Raw genomic sequence first — 23,716 nt, 5'->3', positions numbered from 1 at the left:
AGGGTGACAACGCTGAGAATGTGGCCTATCCATTCACTAAAGAATGCTGACATCACGTGCAGCCTATCTACTCATTAGAGATACCACTTTACCAATAATTGATTTATTCTTTTTCTCAGTGTTCATTTCTGACTGTTGTTCAAGTACAAAACACCTATCGTTTGAGTACCAGATTTTATTGCTCAGCTCAGTAATTTTTGTCGACATGTTTTAGCTTTGTTTTTGGCATCTTTCATCTAAATAATAACAATCATGCAATGGCTTTTAATACATTTTTAACCTCACTGGCTTTTGTCATTTTCTGTTAGTGGCCCTGAAGACCAGTGTTCAGTGCCACTTGCTATATATTAGAATTGACCTGCATTGTGTTATTTATGTTCTGATGTATGCTGACATCTAGTGGTGGTTTAGAGCCACTACAAACATGTTATTTCTGCATTTGGTATATCCCTTTGTTTTTCCCCTCCTATTTCACACAAGTTAGTATAGTCCTAGCTAGACCCTCCCTGTTTTCTCTTATATCCCTCTGTCAGCATTGTTCATTGCAGACATAGGATATAGAATTATTGTCTTCTTACACTTCAAAAGACTGGAAAACATACTCTGTACTCCTTTCATATGAAGTAAAATTATGTTGGGTTCAGCTTTTTTGTCCTATGGAAGAGTTAAGTTACCTGTGGGTAGTGCCAAGTCAGCAGGTGGCAATATAATATCTGCACAGACAGGACCTAAGGATGTATGTCATCCTGCTCTAAATGTTTTTGTTGCAGCTCCCCCTGGTATGGGGTGACAATGCTTTGTTGTGTCTCCAGGACAGGGTGTGAAGAGAAATTTTCCATCGGGGACACAGAAAAAAAACTGTAAACTGTAAACTATAACTTTAAAACAAAGTCTTGGCTATATACATTTGTAGGAATCTGTTGCCCTCTACTGTTAACTGTAATGCCACTGTGTTATGTATAATTATTATTATTATTATACAGGGTTTATACAGCGCCAATTGTTTGCTCAGCGCTTTACATAATAGTGGGAGACAATACAGTAACAATACAGTTCAATACAAGAGGGATTTGAGGGCCCTGATCCTGGGAGCTTACAATCTAGGAGGGCGGGGTGAGTTGTACAGTAGGTAGTCACTGTGGGGGATGGAGTGGTTGGAAGAGTAGAGGATACCAGAATTAGCAGAGGGCGGGATAGGCTTCCCTGAAGAGAAAGGTTTTCAGTGACTGCCGAAAGGCAAGTAGAGTAGGTGATAATCTGATAGATTGGGTTAGGGAGTTTCAGAGGATGGGTGACGCCCTGGAGAAGTCTTGGAGATGAGCATGGGAGGAGGAGATAAGGGAGATAGAGAGTAAGAGGTCTTGTGAGGAGCGGAGTGTACAGTTTGGGTGATATTTAGAGATAAGATCGGTTATGTAAGTTGGATCTGTGTTGTAGATGGCTTTATATGTCATTGTTAGAGTTTTGAATTTTATGCGTTGGGCAACTGGGAGCCAGTGGAGGGTTTGGCAGATAGGGATGGCGGATACGGAACGGTTAGTGAGGTGGATGAGTCTGGCAGCAGCGTTCATGATAGACTGGAGGGGGGATAGTCTACGATGAGGTAGGCCAATGAGGAGGGAGTTACAGTAGTCGAGGCGTGATATGACAAGGGAATGAATAAGTTGCTTAGTGGCTTATTAAAAAGTTCATTTATTTCAGCAATTGAATTCAAAAAGTGAAACTCACATTACATAGATACATTACACACAGAGGCTGCTATAGTATTTTCTCTCAGATCAGAAGCAGAGACTATTATTGCCACTCTACAGTTCCTCCTGTTGAGAAGCTCCGTCTGTGCTGGTTGGACAACAGTTGGAGGATGACCACTGATCTACTCTTTAGGTCTCCGATACAAGTACAGACACTGCATTATCCTCAGGGGCCCCTACAACTAGACTTTTCCGCAACATTCATCTAGAAGTATCTCTATTAATAACTGTATATACCCGGTTATATCTGCACAGTTCCACCAGGACTCCTATGGGGCCCATTTCTGATAATACCTGTTTCCACATTGGATGTATGTACTATTATTAATCTTTTCTTATATAAAGCTTGTTTTATTTCCAAACTGGTGTACAGCTATATCCTTATGGTTAATGTCATATGGTGGTTGCAGTAGTTCCTCTACTCCCAATTATTTTGATTGGATTACTAGTTATTTTCCCAGGAAGGGAATCCCCTCTGGATTATCAAATCCACTTTTCCACTTAGCAAAGGTTCTGGTTCTCTTGTTTACCTACAGGTTTAGAGCAATATCTTGTTTGGGGAGGGCAATTTCTCGCAATCACACCAAAAGAGGGCTACACACACTTTCAAGCTGTGGTAGTGGGTGGAGCTTGTAGTCAATGTATAACTGTTCTGAATGGGATTAGCCTTTACTTAATTCTGAACTCCAGGCTTTCCCTCTCCCCTTCATGTACCTAATTGCTGGCATAAGAAAACAAACTATTTTAAAAAAATGTTTAAATATCCTTTTTACTCACCTACATCTGTGCTCATGCTAGGGTCCTGAGTCTTCAGGACATGAGGATATTGTTTGTATCTGTGGTCGTGTTTATGGACAATCGGTGTGATCCTGTAACAGGAAAGGGTTTACATGACAGACATTAGTAGGATGACATTCTGTATTTAGTAAGGATGCTTGGCTGTATGTATAGTGTACACCCTTTAACATTTTTGTATTGTATGAATGACATGGACTTCAGATTGTGGAACTGAGGCCTGAAAGTCTCCATTGATGGGATAGACATACCCTTATTACTGTGCAGGTGGGTCTCTTGCCAGCAACAGCTGTGATTGGCAGCTCTGGATTTCCTCCGCTCACCTGGGGAAGAGTTATTAGTGGTTTTGGACTGGTATATATTCTGGATATCAGAGACGTGTGGTATTATGAACGGGGCACAGTGTTTGACTAGCAGGTATAGATGTGCTTTCTGGTGCAATTAATGTTTGTCGAAAGGCCAACTTCATAGCTACCTTTAATAAGACCACCTGCTAACAAAAGGCACTTGTCTCTTCTAAAGGCTTCAATAGTCTAATTCAGTCCCATCTATTCCTAACTGAAGGGGGTTGACACCAGCTGTGTATCAGGAATCTTCTTCAGTAACTGGTGTCAGATTGGGCTGATCGACCTCCAATGTAAATTAAAATTTGTGCAATTTGTCATCACATATAGTAAAGATCATTGTGATATATTTGCTGATAAAAGAAGTACATCACTTACTCTTTAGAAGCCTAATTTATTTCTGTTTATTTTATTTCAGGTACTTACGGTATATAGCGCCGTCAATTTATGCAGCACTTTATATATATATTGTACATTCACATCAGTCTCTAACCCTCAAGGGGTGTACAATCTAAGGTCCCTAACTCACATTCATACATACACATACTAGGGCCAATTTAGACAGGAGCCAATTAACCTATCAGCATGTCTTTGGAGTGTGGGAGGAAACCGGAGTACCCGGAGGAAACCCACACAGGCACAGGGAGAACATGCAAACTCCAGGCAGGTGGTGCCGTGGTTGGGATTTGAACCGACGACCATAGTACTGCCAGGGGGAAGTGCTAACCATTCAAAATAAACAACTGTAAGATCATAGCCCTTTGTTACTATTTACATTATTCATATAATTTCCTGCAGCAGAAGAGCTTACATTCTAATGTCCCCCCAAATCACACACTATGAATAGTTTACATTTATATAGCTCTGACATATACCACAGTTCTGTACAGAGAATACTGAGACAATCACATCAATCTCTGCACCAGAGGAACTTATACGCTAATGTCCACCAACAATCACATACTATTATTGTTATATATTTATATAGCTTGGGCATAAAGTATATCGCATTGGTGATGTACAGAAACCACTAAGACAGTCACATCAGTCTCTGCTCCATTGAAGCTTACACTCTAAATTCCCACTACAATCACACACTATTAATATCATACATTCATATAGCTCTGTTGTATACCGTAGTGCTGTACAGAGAACATAAAGCCAGTCACATCAATCTCTGCATCAAAGGAGCTTACACTCTAATGCCCCCCCACAGTCATACACTATTATTATTATATATTTGTATTGCTCTGACATATTCTTCAGTGCTGTACAGAGAACACTATGCCAGTCAGGTCAGTCTCTGCACCAAAGGAGCTTACACTCTAATGTCACTGTGCAGACACACAGTCTGGGAACTAATTGCAAGTTCATTCATTTTAGGTTTTATGGTCCAGAATTTATGAGACTGTTCCAACTTCAGTTTTTTTAATGCTGTCCAATTTGTATTCAATTAAAAAATACAAAAGTGCACACATTCAGTAGAGGGTGACCAGAGTAGTTCATCATAAACACATGTAACACGCGTGTCTCTTTATTACACAGGTGCTGTAGACAAACTACCAGTTATTCTTCATGTACAGTAATTCCGCCTAGTGGAGAAGCTTTCAATTGTAATTAGTTGAGGAATCTTCAGACAATCTCTGCACAAGAAGACCATGCTGCTGGTTGAAATGCTTGGCATGGAGCATCAAAGGATTTGATTCATTAAAATGATAAAACACAGGTATAGTAATTGTTTTTGTTGGTTTTATTTGATAATGGTTCTTTAGCCAAATCTATTGACTTGGGTCCCTTTAAAATAGTAGCTTTGTACATGGATAAATATAAGTAAAGTAGGAGAGACATGACATAGAAACAGGTGTATCCAAGTTTTAGCTTTCTTCAAAGGTGTTTATACATTAGTCTGGGCAGTCTCTTAACTATTAATTCTATTTCCCACATTATAATCCATCAGACTGAGTCTGCTACCTGTGGCTTTATCTGAGGTTTACTGTGTACTTTGCTAATTATCAGTACCATTCCATGAAATAGACATTCGAACCGCATACTCTATAGGACAGCACTTTGTGAGATCTGCACCTTTGAAGTTAGTGGAAAATATCTTCAGACTATATAGCTATTTGATGAGTTGGAATCCTGTTTTTAATTATGAAAGTTTATATAAGCAGACCGCGGCAGTGTCACCATCCTCTCCACACTGAAAGCTTTAGAGAAATGGTTCACTTGTCAGAAATGGATATGAGTTCAGACTCCGCTTGTGTAAATACTGTCTTGTTTGGAGGTAAATTGCATTAAATTCTTTGGTGAAATAACGGATTTGATTTAAGGAACTACTGAGCAAATATACAAGAGGAAGGTTTTCCGAATAGCAGTTTAAGTTTGTCAATCAGTCAGCAGGCCTGGTGTTCTGTCCTACGTGTCCATCCTGCCAGCCTATCACTCCTTCTCTCTTGATTAATGTAATTCTGGAAAAATAAATCAACCTCTTCTTGCATATACATACAGTAAAGAGGGCCTTTCTACAAACATCAAATTAAACACATTTCCTCTGAGAATTTAAGCTGCCATTTTACCTTAAAAAAAAAAATAATCTGTCGTTTCTGATGGACAGAAAATGAGGAAAATGCATTGTACATAGTTCTGTGTATAGAGACCTAAGGAAAGGAGTTTACTGACCAGTAAAAGTTTACATCAAGGCCACCACCTGATAAATAGTACTGAAATAACCAATCACAGTGAGACCCACACCTAGGTTTCTCTAACAAGTTTGTCTTGTTACTTGGTAAAGAGATGATGCATTCTGAAATGCCCAAAAAAGCCAAGAAGAAGATGAAATGTGTGGAGGCAGTCATCTTGGTAGAGACAAGGCTTTGCCTCCTCATGTCAGAATCCCCCCATCCCTGATGACTAGTGATCTGATATGCAGAAAAAGCAGCAGGGAGGGTTAAAGGAAATACATATCCAAACTATGGACGAAGCAGGTAGATTCTTGCGCTGCAGGTCCTCAGGTACAGCTTCCTCACATATAGTTGTCAACATTTAAAAAAACATTTTAGGGACACTTTTTTTGTCTGTATGTCCAGAAAGCCAGTGTAGGCAGAGCAGTATGTTAATTAGGGGTGGGGTATTCATTTTATGGGCGTGATTTATACTGAAAGGGAAAGGTGGTGCCGCACTGCGCCGAAAAATGGCCGCGGAATAAATAACGATAAAAATTGGGCATGGTGTAAAGGGGGTGTGGTTAAATAGAGTGAGATTTTATTGGGCTCCCCTCATGCAAATTTGCTTTCCACACCAACATCCCAAAAAACAAACACATCCACACATACATAGACTTATCTAAAAAAAACTTTAATAATGTAAACATAGAGAACTGGTCCACACTCACTGGTTGCTAGAGGTTACAGCACATCATTACCGCTCACTGATTGGTTGCTAGAAGTTATTGCAGTTAGTACAGGAGAGGGTCAGAGACTGCAGGCATAGTAAAGGAGTTGGTTAGAGACTGAAGGTGTTGTACAGGAGAAGGTCAAAGCCTTCTGGAGTACCACAGGAGAGGGTTAGAGACTGCAAGCGTACCACAGGAGAGGGTCAGAGACTGCAAGCGTATCACAGGAGAGGGTCAGAGACTGCAGGCATACCACAGGAGAGGGTCAGAGACTGCAGGCATACCACAGGAGAGGGTCAGAGACTGCAGGCATACCACAGGAGAGGGTCAGAGACTGCAGGCATACCACAGGAGAGGGTCAGAGACTGCAGGCATACCACAGAAGATGGTCAGAGACTGCAGGCGTAGTACAGGAGATGGTCAGAGACTGCAGGCATAATACAGGAGATGGTCAGAGACTGCAGACATAGTACAAGAAAGGGTCAGACACTGCAGGCGTAGTACAGGAGAGGATCAGAGACTACAGGCGTAGTACAGAAGAGGGTTATAGACTGCAGGCGTAGTACAAGAGTTGGTCAGAGACTGCAGGCATAGACCAGGAGATGGTGAGACACAGTAGAGATACTACAGGAGAGGGTCAGAGACTGCAGGAGTAGTACAGGAAATAAAAAAAAGAGAAACAATACTGGACTGCACTGCAGATTACCACAGAGGGTCTAGCTATATTAGGAAAGCAGCTATCTTTTTTGGTAGTGTACCAAATAATGTGCATAAGATATAAAAAAACAGCGCTAACCTAGCCCCAACACAATCAATGCTATGAAACACAAAAAATTGCACACTATATATGTATATTGGATGTGTAGACATCCAATAGGCTGATGCGTTTCGAGGACTTGCCTCTTCCTCAGGGCTCTGAGGAAGAGGCAAGTCCTCGAAACGCATCAGTCTATTGGATGTCTACAGTCCCTATTGCGGACTGTTACTCAGCACGGTGTTGACCCAGCTGTTCTTTATGATGTGCCTTGACTACATTGTCGTTTGTGAGTATAACACCTACTTTATATTTTATTAAACATTTTTTATGAGATAACTTGAACCCCTCTTATATAACCACTACTACAAGTAAATGTGAAACGTTCAACAATCAAGTATGTAGAATATGCAAAATGTTAAAACAAATTGCAACTGTGCAATAAATATTCAAGTCATACAATTCATATCACAAATTAAAATAAATTCCACTGTGATAATGATATTGCGTGTTCCAACATATTTAAAAAAATGTCCACCATAGATAAGAAAATTCATGTGTCTTCTTATCATGCACCACCAAAAAAGACTGTGTGTGTGTTTTTCCACCAGCGGATAAATTAGATGAACTCACCAGAGCTCCAGGCTGGTAATATTATAAACCAGCTGTGAGCACGTGAACTCTGGAAGTAGGAACCTGCGGCTAGAAATCAGTTCGCCTCTCAGGCACCCTTCACAGAAACCCACAGCCAGAAAGCACTCCTTCTCTCAACCCTTCTGCTGAGCATTCCCTTTGTATCTCATAAGGTCACATGAATTAAGAAAGAAAGAGGAAAAGCTCTCATCGTGTAAAACCATTAAAAAAATGGGATCGACTCCGATCGATGCCTTCAGCCAAAAACTACTATCCACCATGCGTGATGATGTGTTGACTGCTCAGTGTTGGGACCCTTACTTTTTAATATATTTATAAACGATATAGGGTCTGGGATTAAAAATACCATTTCAGTCTTTGCAGATGACACCAAGCTGTGGTGTGGAATAACGTCCTTACAGGATGTCTTACAAGCCAATTTACAAGCCGACCTCAACGCTCTGTGTAATTGGGCAACTATGTGGCAAATGAGGTTTAATGTTGATAAATGTAAGGTTCTGCACTTGGGGGCTAAGAATATGCATGCATCATACATACTAGGGGGGGTACAACTGGAGGAATCAATGGTGGAGAAGGATCTGGGAGTTCTGGTAGATCACAAGCTTAATATTGGCATGCAATGCCAAGCTGCAGTTTCTAAAGCGAGCAAAATCCTCTCTTGTATTAAAAGAGGTATAGACTCCAGAGAGAGGGATATCATATTACCCCGGTACGGATCAATAGTGAGACCTCATCTGGAATATGCCGATCAGTTTTGGATACCAATTTACAATAAGAATATTGGGGAACTGGAGAAAGTACAGAGAAGAGCAACCAAACTGATAAGTTCAGCTATGAGGAAAGATTAAAGAATCTGAATTTATTCTCTCTTGAGAAGAGGAATTTAAGGGAGGATGTGATCAACATGTATAAATACATCAGTGATTCATATAGTGAACTCGGTGTAGAGCTGTTCACACTGTGGTCATAGGGGCACTCTTTATGTTTGGAGGAAAAGAGCTTTAATCTCCAAATACGGAAAGGTTTCTTTACAGTAAGAGATGTGGAATAGACTCCCTCAAGAGTTGGTTCTGGCCAGCTCAGTGGATTGCTTTAAAAAAGTCCTGGATTGTTTCCTAGGTACACAGAATATAACTGGATACTAACATTTATAGGTAAAGTTGATCCAGGGAATATCCGATTGCCTCTCGGGGGATCAGGAAGGAATTTTTTCCCCATGCAGGAGCAAATTGGATTATGCTTTGCTGGGGGGGGGGGGGTTGCCTTCCTCTGGATCAACTGTAGGTATAGGATTATAACTTTTTTTTTTTTTTAATGGTTGAACTAGATGGACTTTTGCCTTTTTTTAGCCAGGCTATGTAACAGCAGGCCTAGTACAAGAGATGGTCAGAGACTGCAGGCATAGTACAGGAGACAGTCAGAGACTGCAGGCATAGACGTGTCCCCATCAGAGTGGCCCGAATCAGAGAGTTTGGTAGTAAGAACACAGATCTTTCAGCTGCAGCTGAAAGATCAGTTCTGTGTAGTGAGAGCTCAGAGAAGTATCAGCCAGACTCCCCTCTACTACTCCTGGTCCTAGAAGAAGACAAGCAGTACCCGCCGAGGGAAGAGCTTACCTTGCTTGCTCCTTCATGCAGGAAAAACATTCCCAAGAAGGCTACACAGCACACACTGAGGCAGGATCCTCTGCCATACATACTCGTTCAGTAGCTATCTCATGGCTGCCAGAAGTGCGGATCCCGGGGGCTTTCAATACAGGCAAACTGGGGACTACTTTTCCTTTTTCGGCTATGGCGGGCTAATCTGCAGTGCAGAGGCTCCCATGAATTAAACTAATGTCCCTGTGAAGCCGGCGGATTGATACAAAAGTGGCTGATACATTAGTTTAGAAACAGCGGCACTGCAGATTACTCCGCCGCTCCTGAAATTGGAACAATGCTAACTAACCTGTGTAAGAAAAATGTATATGCTTACCTATTTTCAGGCTACTCTGGTCGCATGATACCCTGTGTTGGCCAGCAATGGCGACAGAGGAGAGGGAAGAGTGCTGGGCAAGTTAGCAGGGGGTGGGGTAGGCTTCCCTGAAGAGATGGGTTTTCAGGGTGCGCCTAAAGGAGAGGAAAGTAGGTGATAATCTGATGGGTTGGGGCAGGGAGTTCCAGAGGATGGGTGACATCCTGGAGAAGTCCTGGAGGCGGGCATGGGAGGAGGAGACCAGGGAACTAGAGAGAAGGAGGTCTTGTGAGGAGCGGAGTGTGCGTGCTGGGCGGTACTTGGATATTAGGTCAGTGATGTAGTTTGGGGCAGTGTGGTGGACGGCTTTGTACGTCAGTGTTAGGATTTTGAATTTTTCATCAATGTGCAGAAGTACTGTCCTTGAGCCACATATTTTATCTTTCTGGAGGGCAGTCAGAAAAGAGGGGAATAAAGGATTGGTTCTTGTATGTCCCTGAGCTTTGCACATAGCCTTGATCTTTTTAGTCCATATTTGGAAAAAATTACAGATGTCTCACTGATATTTTTCTTTACATTCTCTGGGATGTTTAGAATCAGGAAGTATAATGGTCTTTCTAATCCTACCAACTTTGTCATTTTCCATAGCTGAGCATCATACATGGTTTCCAATGATGTGCAGTCAGACTTAAAGCTTAGTTCTGATTGGTTGCTCTACATTTCAGCAGGCTTGTACTGTATGAGGTCCCTCTGCAGACTGCTGCTGGCAGTCAATGGTTTGTACTGTAGGAGACCCTTAGTCACTTGCAGCTATGCCTGCACCATTGTTTATTATACTTCCACATACACAGTGGCATAGTAACACGAGACATCATTTGCTATATTAACTCTTCCTAAGAGCAACAAAGCAGCAGCGTGGGGATAAATTGCTCCTTTTCATTCCGTCATGAATAATTTCTGCATTTGGTATGATGGAAACATACCAGCCCACCCCCCCACACTTCCTCCTGGAATGCCTCTATGAACACGATCCCCTATTTTCTTGGAAAGTCTCTGACATAGAACTCGGTTCAGACTTTAATAACACTTTGAACACTTTTGCCCCTGTCTGCTGCAGCTGAGTACAAACATTTCCCTTCTCCTAAAATTAGCACGCAAGAATTTATTTTGTAAATTGCAGCTAGTATTTTTTCTCTGCGAAGCATTGAAAATGTAAATGTGTACGCTTGTTATTTTATTTTCTGATGTACATGCATCTGCGTAACTCTTTCTTTAATGGGAGTGTATAGTAATAGCATATAGTCATTTGAATCACTGTCCACAACTGTTAAAACTGATAATCCCAGAATATTTGTGAATTGGCACCTTTGAATGGAAGGTCCTGGACTGGCAGTGTAGGGTGTTTGTAGCCCAGCAAAGAGGGAGTTAATAAAAGCCATATGTACAGTGATTTAATTTCCTCAATGATAGAGGTCTTCCTCTATTGTATTTTGGCTGGCATCCCACTGGCACTGTGTTTGTGGTTGACGGACTAGAAGCAGAGTAGGTCCCTTGCGGTTTATAAATTAGTCAGCAGGATGCCGAGAATGTCATCAATCTGGTCCCCGGCTCAGCATTGTGGAATTACAGACAGGGGTTCCCGGCATATACTGAGATCAGAGAAATGGGGAAAGGGAGAAGAGACAGAAGGACATGGGGAGAGAAATGGTGAAAGCTCTAAGGTTGTTGCCGATCATTTTTCCTGTGAAATAGCAAACAATTTTGCAGCTCAAGCATCCTCGTCAGTCATAGACAATGACTAGCATGCTAGGCAATTTCTATACACCTGAACACTGATCTTTATGATTAGATAAAAAGGAAGAAACTTTTTCCAGTCCTGAACCATCTTTGGAATGAGAGAGGATATTACAGCATGTCCTGCCAGTCTGGTCATAGAATCTGTGATGGGCAAATCTCTCATTGCCAGTTGTGCTCACTGAGAGATGTGCTTGAATGTGTTTGCCCATACAAGCAAATCTGGATTGATGTGCTTTGATCGTTCATTGGGTAAATGAAAAAGCAATGTAAACGGCTGTAACGGTTCATTTTTATACAACAACCTCAATGGGTTATTATCTTATAACTTTCACTTCTACTGTACATCACATCATTTTCACTTATTTGAATCTCTCAGTCATGCTGTTCAGGGACAAGGTAGAATTCTGTCTTATCTAACACCTTGATACATTGATAGTACGTGGATATTATATTACATCTCTATCTCGAAGAATAAATAGAACTCCAGGCAAATATAGAAAAACACTCTTTATTATTATTACTATTATTATACAGTATTTATAAAGCGCCAATAGTTCGCTCAGCGCTGTACATTACAAAGGGGGACAGAACATGTGACAGAACAACAACAATACAATGCAAAACATGAGGGGATCGAGGGCCCTGCTCTTTCGAGCTTACAATCTAGGAGGGAGGGGATGGTGGCACAGGAGGAGATAGCAGTGGGGGATGGGGTGGTAGGAGGAGTGGAGGAGGTTGGCAAGTTAGCAGGGGGTGGGGTAGGCTTCCCTAAAGAGGTGGGTTTTCAGGGTGCGCCTAAAGGAGAGGAGAGTAGGTGATAATCTGATGGGTTGGGGCAGGGAGTTCCAGAGGATGGGTGACACCCTGGAGAAGTCCTGGAGGTGGGCATGGGAGGAGGAGACCAGGGAACTAGAGAGAAGGAGGTCTTGTGAGGAGCGGAGTGTGCATGCTGGGTGCTACTTGGATATTAGGTCAGTGATGTAGTTCAGGGCAGTATGGTGGACAGCTTTGTACGACAGTGTTAGGATTTTGAATTTGATCCGTTGTGCAATTGGAAGCCAGTGGAGGGATTGGCAGAGGGGGGTGGCGGAGATGGAGCGGTTGGAAAGGTGAATGAGTCTGGCAGCCGTATTCAGGATCGACTGAAGCGGCAATACCCAGCGGCGAGGCAGGCCAGTGAGGAGGGAGTTGCAGTAATCAAGTCGTGATATGATGAGGGAGTGGATAAGCTGTTTAGTGGTTTTTGGGGTTAGGAACGTGTGTATTTTGGCGATGTTGCGGAGGTGGAGTCTGCACGAGCTTGTTAAAGATTGGACTTGGGGCTGGAAGGATAGGTTGGAGTCCAGAATGACACCAAGTACTCTGGCCTGCGGGGCGGGTTTGATGGTGGCGTTGTTGGATGTGATGGAGAAGTCAATGGGGGGGTGGTGTCCGGGCTGGGGGGAAGACAAGAAACTCGGTTTTGGAGAGGTTCAGTTTAAGGAAGTGGAGCAACATCCAGTCTGATATGATGCTCAGCAGGTGTGTGATTCGGGCGGAGACCGAGGTGGTGAGGTGGGGGGTTGAGAGATAGATTTGTATGTCGTCGGCATATAGGTGGTAGTTGAAGCCGTGAGAGTGTATGAGTTGGCCAAGGGAGGAGGTGTAGATGGAGAAGAGAAGGGGCCCGAGGACGAGGCCTTGAGGGACCCCAACAGAGAGGGGGAGTGAGGGGGAGGTGATAGCATTATAGGTAACGCTGAAAGAGCGTTGTGACAGGTAGGATGAGAGCCAGGAGAGAGCAGAATCTCTGAGGCCGAGGGAGAGTAGTTTTTCGAGGAGGAGAGGGTGGTCGACTGTGTCGAAGGCCGCAGAGAGGTCAAGGAGTAGGAGCACTGAATAGTGGCCATTAGCTTTGGCGGTTAGCAGGTCGTTGGAGAGTTTAAGTAGGGCAGTTTCGGTGGAGTGTAGGGGACGGAAGCTGGACTGTAGGGGATCGAGGAGGTTGTTGTCATTGAGGTGAGAGCTTAGGCGAGTGTAGACGAGGCGCTCGAGGAGTTTGGATGTAAATGGGAGCAGGGAGATGGGTCTGAGGTTGTTCGGGTCATTGGGGTCCAGGGATGGCTTTTTAAGTATGGGGGTGATGTGTGCATGTTTCAGAGGGGAGGGGAAAGTGCCAGAGGAGAGGGAGAGATTAAAGATGTGGGTGAGGGAGCGTAGGATGGAGGGGGAGGGAGGTCGTAGGAGTTGTGAGGGGATAGGGTCGAGGAGGCAGGTGGTGAGGCGGGCATCAGAGAGGATTTTGGAGACTTCCTTGTTTTTGAAGTGATTGGCAATCTCAAGGGCGGTGAGTGAGGTGCTGGGTGGAGGTGGGGGTGGAGAGAGAAGAGAGTTGAAGATGGAGGAGAGTCGGCGAGGATTAGAGGAGAGGGCCTTGATGAGGGTCAGGAAGTAGGCTTGTTTGGCTGCGTGGAGGGAGGAGGTGTAGGTGTGGAAGGCAGATTTGTAGCGAATGAAGGCTTGTTGGGATTTGGTTTTGCGCCATAGTCACTCCAGGGCACGATTGTGTCGTTTGAGGGTTTTGGTGTGATCAGTCTGCCAGGGCTGGAGCGGTCGGGGTCTGGTGTTGCGTGGCGCTAGTGAGGTTACGGCAAGTAGTAGTGTGACATTTGGAGGGGTAGGCGTTGGAGGATGAGGAGATAGAGAAGGTAATCAGGTTGTGGTCAGAGAGAGGGAAGGGGGTGTTAGTGAGGTTGTGGGGAGCACAGCGGTTGGAGAAGACAAGATCAAGGATATTACCGTCGGAGTGGGTGGTGGATTGTATGCACTGTGCAAGTGCAAAGGAGGAGGTTAAGTGGAGGAGATGGGATGTGGTCGGGTTGTCGAGGTTGACAGGGATGTTGATATCCCCAAGGATGATGGTGGGTAGCTCAGAGGAGAGGAAGAAGGGTAGCCAGGAGGAAAAGTCATCCAGGAAGCGGGATATGGATCCAGGAGGCCGGTATATCACAGCAATCTTCAGGGGGGTTGGGGAGAATAGTCGGACGCAGTGGGCCTTGAAGGAGGAGAAGGATAGAGAAGGGGGGTTTGGGAGGACTTGGAAGGTGCACTACGGTGACAGGAGCAGACCAACCCCACCAGCTTTACGACCGTTGGGCCTGGGGGAGTGGGTCCAGGTGAGACCTCCGTAGGAGAGTGCAGCAGGGGAGGTAGAGTCAGTGGGCTGGATCCAGGTTTCCGTGATCGCTAGGAGGTTGAGGGAGCGGAAAACAAAGAGGTCATGGATGGCGGTAAGCTTGTTGCACACCGATCGGGCATTCAGGTGTGCACATGAAAACGGGGGGAGATTTTAGGGAGCAGGGGGACAGATACTAAGTTGTGGGGCTTGCGGCAGGACGTGGAGGCGGGAGGGTGTTGTGTGGGTGAGGGAGGTGCTGGAGGGCCAGGATTCGGGGAGATGTCCCCCGTGGTTAGGAGGAGGAGAAGGGTGAGAAAGGTGGCATGGGAGCGGGATGTGCAGGAGCGTGAGAAACTTCTAGTGGAGGTGTTCGGGTCAGTGGGAGAGTGGAGTAATAGGAGGAGGTGGTGGGTGCCGTAGAGGGGTGAAGGAAGCAGTGAGGACACAATATACAATTGTTTGGGAGGAGCAGAGGGATATAGTGAATGGATTTTGGGAACGGAGGAGAGGAAAATGAGAAGGAGGAGTGGAAGAGGCATTTTGGGGAGGTGCCCGGGAGGGCGGATAGGAGTGGTGGGAGGCTTGGTTGTCGATAGTCCAGCGGGCAGAGGCGTATCTCGTTGATATGTCTTCTGGTGCCTGGAGTTTAGGGGAGAAGGGGGAGGGGATCAGGTGTGGATGGACGGTTTCCAGGGGTGCTTGAGTGGTGAAAGTCTGGGGTTCAGAGGGGTCTCTTAGTGTGGTGGCTTTCAACAAGGGTTCAAGTCTTTAGGTCAAGTTGAGCCTGGGGTTGGTATAAGTGGAGGTGCTGAAGGCCCAGCGTCTGGAGGTGGAGTGGACTAGGTGTTGGTAGGCGCAGTAGGGCCCGGCGTCAGTGGGTGTTGTGGGCCAGCGCATGTGGATGCTGCGGGCCAGCGACTGAGGGTGCTAAGGGGCCTGGTGTCAGTGGGTGCAGGAGGCTGCGCGATAGGCTCGCCTCTGACGGATTGGACGGGGCTCGGGGCTGTGCGGTGGCAGGGGCACAGCTGTGTGATACACATTGAGGAGCAGGGAAGCAAATCTGGTAGTGGTCAGCAGTCCTGGTGTTTGGGTCAGCAGGAGGTGATGAGAGCAGTAGTAGGGAGATGATAGCAATGAGGGGGAGATGTACAAGTTTTGGGGTGGAGCAGAGGGGTAAAGAAATGAGATTTGGGAACAGAGGATAGTAATATGGAAAGGAGAAGAGGGGACATATTATAAAGGTACACGGAGTGGGACTCAGGCATGTAAGTGATGCTTCCCAGGGTGTATGCTTGCAGTCTGTCCAGCGTGCAGTAGAGTTTCTTGCTTAGTCCAGTTATGTAGTCACCAATTACTCATGTTGTACATTTTAAATTATTTTTCCATGTATAACTTCCTAAAATCAGTCTTTATGTTATCTTTCAGCAATTTCCTGCGCACCAGAAATCAAACTGCATGCGGGAGACTTTGTACTCTGAACCAATCATGCTTTATTGGATAGTGTTATTCTAGAATTTTATAGGTGTTGGGATCTGGAGAAGGGGGTGATTGGGTAGCATACAGGAAGAGAGAAGGGGGCTATTAGATAGCATACAGGAGGAGAGAAAGGGGTGATTAGGTAACATATAGGAGGAGAGAAATGGGTGGTTAGGTAGCATAAAGGAGGAGAGGAAGGGGTAATTAGGTAGCATATAGGAGGAGAGGGCGATTAGGTAGCATACAGCAGGAGAGAAGGGGGAATTAGCATACAGGAGGAGAGAAGGGGGTGATTAAGTAGGATATAGGAGGAGAGAAAGGGGTGATTAGTTAGCATATAGGAGGAGAGAAATGGGTGGTTAGGTAGCATAAAGGAGGAGAGGAAGGGGTAATTAGGTAGCATATAGGAGGAGAGGGCGATTAGGTAGCATACAGGAGGAGAGAAAGGGGTGATTAGGTAGCATATAGGAGGAGAGGAGGGGGTGATTAAGTAGCATACATGAGGAGAGGAGGAGGTGAATAATTAGCAAACAGAAGAAGAGGAAGTAGCAGTGTGACAATCCTCATTTGTAGTCCAGGCTGGTAATAGAAAAGCTACATAGTGAATAGTGTTGTCTTCCTGGATGTACATTGTGGAAGGGGTGTGTAAATCACAAGAGAAATTGTATATTTACAAACTCCTTTTAAATACTGTTGTAAAACTTTCATGAAAGTGATTTTGATTTTTTATGTCTCATCTGTCAATTTTCATCTGTCATCTGATCACATTCTAAGTAAAGAACAGAACAAATACTATGCATTACAATGTTTTTGCAGTGTATCCTATGTTCATCTTAGTTGCTGACTATGACCGTCTTTAGAGGAATTGCATCAGGATAGGAATATGTGTGCTGCCATTGTGGACTTTTCATTGTTTAACCAGTTTTGCGTGAAGGACCTCAAGTGTCCTACACAGAGCCCTGACTTCAGCCTTACTGAACACCTTTAGGATGAATTAGAAAGCCAATTAAGAACCAGATCTTCTCATCCAGCATCAGTACCTGGCCTCACAAATGCCCACAGACACCAAAATCTGATGAAAAGCCTTCCCAGAAGACTGGAGGTTGCTATAGCCCTAAAGTGGGAAAACTACAATTTATTGGTGTTGGAATATTTATTTATTATTTATTTATTTATCGAGTTTATATAGCGCCAAAGGGTTTGCTCAGTGCTGTACAATAGAGGGGGGACAATACATGAAACAGAACAGTAACATCAAACAGTACACAAGGGGTAAGAGGGCCCTACTCTTTCGAGCTTACAATCTAGGAGGGAGGGGGTAGAGGCACAGGAGGAAACGGCTGTGGGGAATGGAGTGGTAGGAGGAGGGAAGGGCAGCGGCTGTTAGGTGAGGGTGGGGTAGGCTTCCCTGATGAGGTGGGTTTTCAGGGAGCGCCTGAAGGTGAGGAGGGAAGGTGACAGTCTGATGGATTGGGGTAGTGAGTTCCAGAGGATGGGGGAGGACCTGGAGAAGTCTTGCAGTCGTGCGTGGGAGGAGGAGACCAGGGAGCAAGATAGAAGGAGGTCCTGTGAAGAGCGAAGGGTACGGGTAGGGTGGTACCTGGGAATCAGGTCGGTGAGGTAGTTAGGGGCAGTGTTGTGAATGGCCTTATAGGTCAGGGTGAGCAATTTGAATTTAATGCGTTGGGCAATGGGGAGCCAGTGGAGGGAGAGGCAGAGGGGGGTGGCAGAGGTGGAGCGGCTGGTGAGGTGGATGAGTCTGGCCGCTGAGTTCAGGATGGTCTGAAGCGGGGAGAGCCTGCATTGGGGTAGGCCGGTGAGGAGGGAGTTGCAGTAGTCAAGGCGTGAGATAATCAGGGAGTGTACTAGTAGTTTAGTGGTGTCTGGGGTAAGGAAGGAGCGTATCTTGGCGATGTTCCGGAGGTGGAGCCTGCATGTGTTTGTAAGTGATTTGATATGAGGTTGAAAGGAAAGGTTTGAGTCCAGAATGACGCCAAGGACCTTGGCTTGCTGGGTGGGATTGATGATGGTATTGTTGGTAGTGATGGAAAGGATGGGGGGGGGGGGCGCGGGCTGGGGGGAAGACGAGAAGCTCGGTTTTGGAGAGGTTGAGCTTGAGGAAATGGAGCGACATCCAGTCAGAGATGTCGTTTAGGAGGTGAGTGATGCGGGCGGAGAATGTGGGGGTGAGGTGAGGGGTGGATAGGTAGATTTGAGTATCATCTGCGTAGAGGTGGTAATTGAAGCCGTGGGAGTGTATGAGTTTGCCAAGGGAGGAGGTGTAGATGGAGAAGAGAAGGGGTCCAAGGACAGAGCCCTGGGGGACCCCAACAGAGAGGGGGAGGGAAGAGGAGGTGGTATCGTTGTAGGAAACGCTGAAGGAGCGTTGGGATAGATAGGACGAGAACCAAGAGAGAGCGGTGTCTCTGATGCCAAGGGAGAGTAGTTTATTAAGGAGGAGGGGGTGGTCGACTGTGTCAAAGGCCGCGGAGAGGTCTAGGAGGAGGAGGACAGAGTAGTCGCCTTTGGCTTTGGCGGTTAGTAGATCGTTGGTGATTTTGAGGAGGGCAGTTTCGGTGGAGTGTAGGGGACGGAAGCCGGACTGTAGTGGGTCAAGGAGGTTGCTGTCAGTTAGGTGGGCGCTTAGGCGATCGAAGACCAAGCGCTCAAGGAGCTTGGAAGTGAGTGGCAGCAGGGAAATTGGTCTGAGGTTGTTGAGGTCAGTAGGGTCCAGGGAGGGCTTTTTGAGTATGGGGGTGATGTGCGCATGTTTTAGGGGGGAGGGGAAGACGCCAGTAGAGAGGGAGAGATTGAAGATGTGGGTAAGGGAGCGGATGAGGGAAGAGGGGGGTGACCGGAGGAGTTGAGAGGGGATAGGGTCCAGGGGGCAGGTAGTGAGGCGAGCTTCTGAGAAGACTCTGGTGACTTCCTCAGTGGTAGTAGGGCTGAAGGAGTGCAGTGATGGGGGGGTTACGGTAGGCAGGGCCTTGGGTGTGGTGGGGGGCAGTGCCGTTGCGAGGTCAGAGGAGGGGAGAGATGAGGGGGTGATGAAAGGGGGGAGGCTAGATGGGGAGGTAGATTGCAAGTTGACTTGCGGATTGCGTCAATCTTGTTGTGGAGATGAGTGGCAATCTCGTGGGCGGTAAGTGAGGTACTGAGTGGAGGAGGGGGGGGAGAGAGCAGGGAGTTGAAGGTGGAGAAGAGTCGGCGAGGGCAGGTGGAGAGGGTGTTAATCAGGTTAACGAAGTAGGCCTGCTTGGCGGCGTGGAGGGAGGAGGTGTAGGTGAGGAAGGCAGATTTGTAGAGGGAGAATGCATGAGGGGACCTGGTTTTGCGCCATAGTCTCTCCAGCGCACGACTGCGACGTTTGAGGCATTTAGTATGGTCATTCTGCCATGGTTGGAGCGGTCTGGGTTTGATGTTGCGTGTGGTTAGGGGTGCCAGAGAGTCTAGGGTAGCTGATAGTGAGTCGTTGTACGCGGTGGTGGCTAGGTCAGGACATGACAGTGGAAGGATGCTGTCGTGTAAGCGGTCGGCAGCCGAGTGGAGGGGGGCCGGGTGCAGGTTGCGGAGGTTGCGGCTGGTGATGGTGTGGCGCACTGGGGGGAGGGAGTTAGGGGAAGGGGAGATGGAGAACATGAGGAGGTGGTGGTCGGAGAGAGGGAAGGGGGTGTTAGTGAAGTGGTTAAGGGTACAGAGGTGGGAGAAGACGAGGTCCAGGGTGTTCCCATTGATGTGGGTGGAGGATTGAGTGTATTGTGTGAGCGCGAAGGAGGAGGTTAGGTGGAGGGGTTGGGAGGTAGCTGGGGTGTTGTCATTGATAGGGATGTTGAAGTCCCCGAGGATGATGGTCGGTAGCTCAGAGGAGAGGAAGAAGGGAAGCCAGGCGGCGAATTCCCCAGGAAGCGGGCTATGGATCCGGGGGGCCTGTAGATCACTGCGATCCTTAGGGGGGTGGGTGAGAAGAGCCGGATGCAGTGAGCCTCGAAGGAGGAGAAGGTTAGGGAGGGGGGGGGTTAGGGAGGACCTGGAAGGTGCTCAGCGGTGATAGGAGCAGGCCGACACCACCACCTTTGTGACCGCTCAGTCTTGGTGAATGGGACCAGACGAGACCTCCATGGGAGAGTGCCGCAGGGGAGGTAGTGTCAGTGGCCTGTACCCAGGTTTCGGTGATGGCTAGGAGGTTGAGGGAGCGGGAGATAAAGAGGTCATGGATGGCAGTTAGTTTGTTGCAAACCGAACGGGCGTTCAGAAGTGCAACCGAGAGAGGGGGGATGGATGCGGGGAGGAGGTGCACAGGTATGAGGTTGAGGGGGTTGCGGCGGCTGGTGGGGGCAGGGGGGTCCCTGGAGGGGGGGTGCCTGGAGGGGGGGGAGAGGTGGTGAGGGGCCAGGGTTTGGGGAGATGTCCCCAGTGGATAGGAGAAGGGTGAGGAGGGTGGCATGGGAATGGGAGGTGTAGGAGCGTGTGGGTCTGGTAGTGGTGGCACGTGGGTCGACCGGGGAGTGGAGTACCAGGAGGAGGTGGTGAGTGCCGTAGTGGGGAGAGGGCAGAAGTGAAGGGGCAATGTAGAGCTGTTTTGGGGGGTGAGCGGGTAGAGGGAGGCGATTTTTGGGATGGAGGAGAGGAAAACGAGGAGGAGAAGTGCAGGTGGCATGCTGGGGTGAGTGCAGTGCTGTTCGGGTCAGGGGAGGTGAAGGGATACGGGTCAGGGCGAGGTGATGTGGAGAGTCTGTATCACCGTGGAGGAGTCCACTAGAGTCCTTCTGTAGCTGCAATCTGTGGGTGCAGTATGCTGGCGTCCGAGGGGTCATCAGTGGGTCCGGTGGATCGGCGAGTGGAGGGGTCGTAGGGTGCGATGTCTGGGGGTGTTGGTAGGCACGACGACTGGTGATGCTGGCGGCTCGGTGACTGGAGATTCGCTGGGTGGTCCGGGAGATTCGCTGGGCGACGTCTTGATTCGCTGGGTGGTCCGGGTGTTGGGTGTCCAGAGGTGGTAGCTGGGTGCCCGGTAGCTGGGTGCTGGGTGTCCAGGGGTGGTAGCTGGGTGCCCGGTAGCTGGGTGTCCAGGGGTGGTAGCTGGGTGTCCAGGGGCAGTAGCTGGGTGTCCGGTAGCTGGGTGCTGGGTGTCCAGGGGTGGTAGCTGGGTGTCCGGTAGCTGGGTGCTGGGTGTCCAGGGGTGGTAGCTGGGTGCCCGGTAGCTGGGTGCAGGGTGTCCAGGGGTGGGCCCAGAACCGATGTATGGGTTGGGCAGCGGAGCAGCGATCAGTGGGCCTGAGCTGGTTCCTGGTGTGTCAGGGATGGACACAGGGCTAGTGGGGAGGGCCCTGCGGAGGCTGGCAGGTCTGTGGGTATCGGTGGTGGCAGCTTACCCGTTCTGGTGGTGCTGCCGTGCAGGTATCCTGGGGTGGTCCTGGGCTGCTGTCAGCTTGGTGGTCCTTGCTTGCTGTTCCTGGTGGTCCAGGGTAGTCAACGAGGACCCAGGAATAGGATGTCCAACAATCTTGTATAGTAGTTGTGATTGCCAGGAGTCCACAAACTTTGGTCATATAGTGTACAGCAAGCCTTAAAAAAGAAGTTAACTCAAAATTATTTTACTACCTGAAAAGATCCCTTTAAAACGAACAGATAATGCGACTAGGAATGCGTGTAGCTCAGTGCTTTTGGTATTCCCCGGTACAGTTATATATATTTTTGCTGTGGTATGGATGTAGCATATACAATAATAAAGTAGATTTGAGGTTTCCCCCTTATCCTCTCATCAGCAAACAGTTAAATGCATATTCCATACGGAGTGTGGTTGGAAAGCAGAGACCACAATATTATTTAAGGGATATTTCTGGCAGCGTCTGCATTTTTGGTTATGACATCAGATTCTGGCTGATGTTGGCAATGTGTCCAAAACATCAGCGCTATCTCCCCTCTCTCTGGTCTGTGGGATCCCCTGAAGTCAGCTGTCTAGTACAGGCTGTACTAAAGAGAATTTTGGGAGGAATCCCGCTAAAGATGATCCATTCTGGAATAAATGAGATATTCCTTCTCCAGGAATATTTTCTGCTGTTCATCCTGTAAACAGAACATCCTTGAACTCTTCTCACTCTCAGCAAACAACAGCATTGTCTCAACAACACTTAAAGTGACACTAGGCGATATCCTTGTTCTCCAAAATGAGTCTATACACATCAACTACTTAAATTTTTACTAAACCCAGGACTCTGCATTCAATCTATCCGATCTCGCACAGTACACAGAACATGGAAATGCAATTATTTTAGTAAATATGAAAGGCTAAATAGTAAATACCTTTTCTCATCAGCAGTATTTAGCAGTCTTATGACTTCTATCAGTGTCCAGCAGAGCACATGTTAAAGCTTGTAGGAGTTTTCCTTCTGCTCTAGGAGGATGCAAAACCCCTGACCTCTGGACACTGCTGACTGGCCCTGTGCTGATCACATGCACTCTCCCAAGAAAAAAAAACTCTAACAATACACACTAAATTGAGCATGTGCAGAGTGTCTGCACACAAAATGTTTTATCAGGAGATAAGAGGAAGACATTGTAAGAAGGGGAAGATCAGAGAAGTCAGGATCAAACAGCATTTTTAAACAATGCAGAGGTTTAACCCCTTAGGTTCCTCAGTGAGTATAACAAGCATGCGTTACTGCATATACAGACTGATTTTACTGTTGTGGGTTTAGTAACACTTTATTGCCCATGTAATGTTTTTTTAAAGAAATAGTTTTTTACTGTTTTTTTTACTTCCTCTTTGTAAAGTCCTCTATGAGATCCCAAACTCTCCTTTTCCCCTCTCACTTCTATTTGTTTAGAATGAGAAGCGCTTGTTAGTTGTGGTCATGTACAATGCTCTATGGACACTATAAATCCCATAGTTCATCTCTTGAGTGAGCAAGAGAGAGTGGCTATGTTCCTATATACATTGGGATCATCGAGAAGGAACGTAGCCGCCCTCTAAGAAGAAGTTGGATTACAGCAACAAATAAAAAGGATTTGGGGATTTGTAGGAGACTGAAAGCAATAGAAGGGACTGTTTTGAGTTATGAATACATACGCGAATAGGATATTATTTTTAACCACTTCCCGTCCAGCCCATGTATATAAACGGCCAGACGGGAGCAGTGCAGGCCTCCCCCACCCCCTGCTTGTGCACTCTCCCTAGGAGCGCGCAGCACCATGATCCGGTGCCCGCTGTGTCTTCCGGACACAGTGTAACACCGATCGTACGGGACCTCTGTGTGAGGTCCTGTTCATGTGATCACTGATTGGCCAATCAGTGATCACATGAACAGTAGTAAGCAAGATTTCACTTCTGACATCATTGCTTACTACGTGTGAAATCTGTGAATGATCACAGAGATCACATGGTACAAGGCTATTCGCAACAGCCTTGTACCATGTGATAAGCTCTTACCAATCACAGCTCACACAGTATTTCTCATTGGCTGCAAGAATGCAGCCAGAGAGAAGGAGAAATTATTGCTTTTACAGCCTTTATGGATGTAAAAGCAATCAGTGTAAATAAATAAAAAGAAAAAATCTTCTTACCCCACTGGTGAATAATTACCACCAAAATAAAGTTTTATCTGTCTCAAAAAAATGCTAAAAAATTCACATGGGTGCAGTGTT

At 46.6% G+C, this 23,716-nt stretch overlaps 1 long non-coding RNA gene across 1 annotated transcript in view; it reads right to left on the bottom strand.

The window, feature by feature from the left end:
- Positions 1-2,541: 2,541 nt before the first annotated feature.
- The window catches only part of LOC149445180 (uncharacterized), a 250,131-nt gene continuing 228,956 nt past the window's right edge, over positions 2,542-23,716 (bottom strand). Inside the window, exon 3 of the long non-coding RNA XR_016306437.1 lies at positions 2,542-2,620. This is a non-coding gene — a long non-coding RNA (uncharacterized LOC149445180). The remainder of the gene's footprint in view (positions 2,621-23,716) is intronic.

This window comes from Staurois parvus, unplaced genomic scaffold (genome assembly GCF_062004578.1).
Source record: "Staurois parvus isolate SC_StPar_1 unplaced genomic scaffold, SC_StPar_1.0 ptg000745l, whole genome shotgun sequence".
Classification (NCBI taxonomy): Eukaryota; Metazoa; Chordata; class Amphibia; order Anura; family Ranidae; genus Staurois; species Staurois parvus.
Note: the sequence above shows the minus strand (reverse complement) of the source record. Positions and strands in the feature narration are given on the sequence as shown.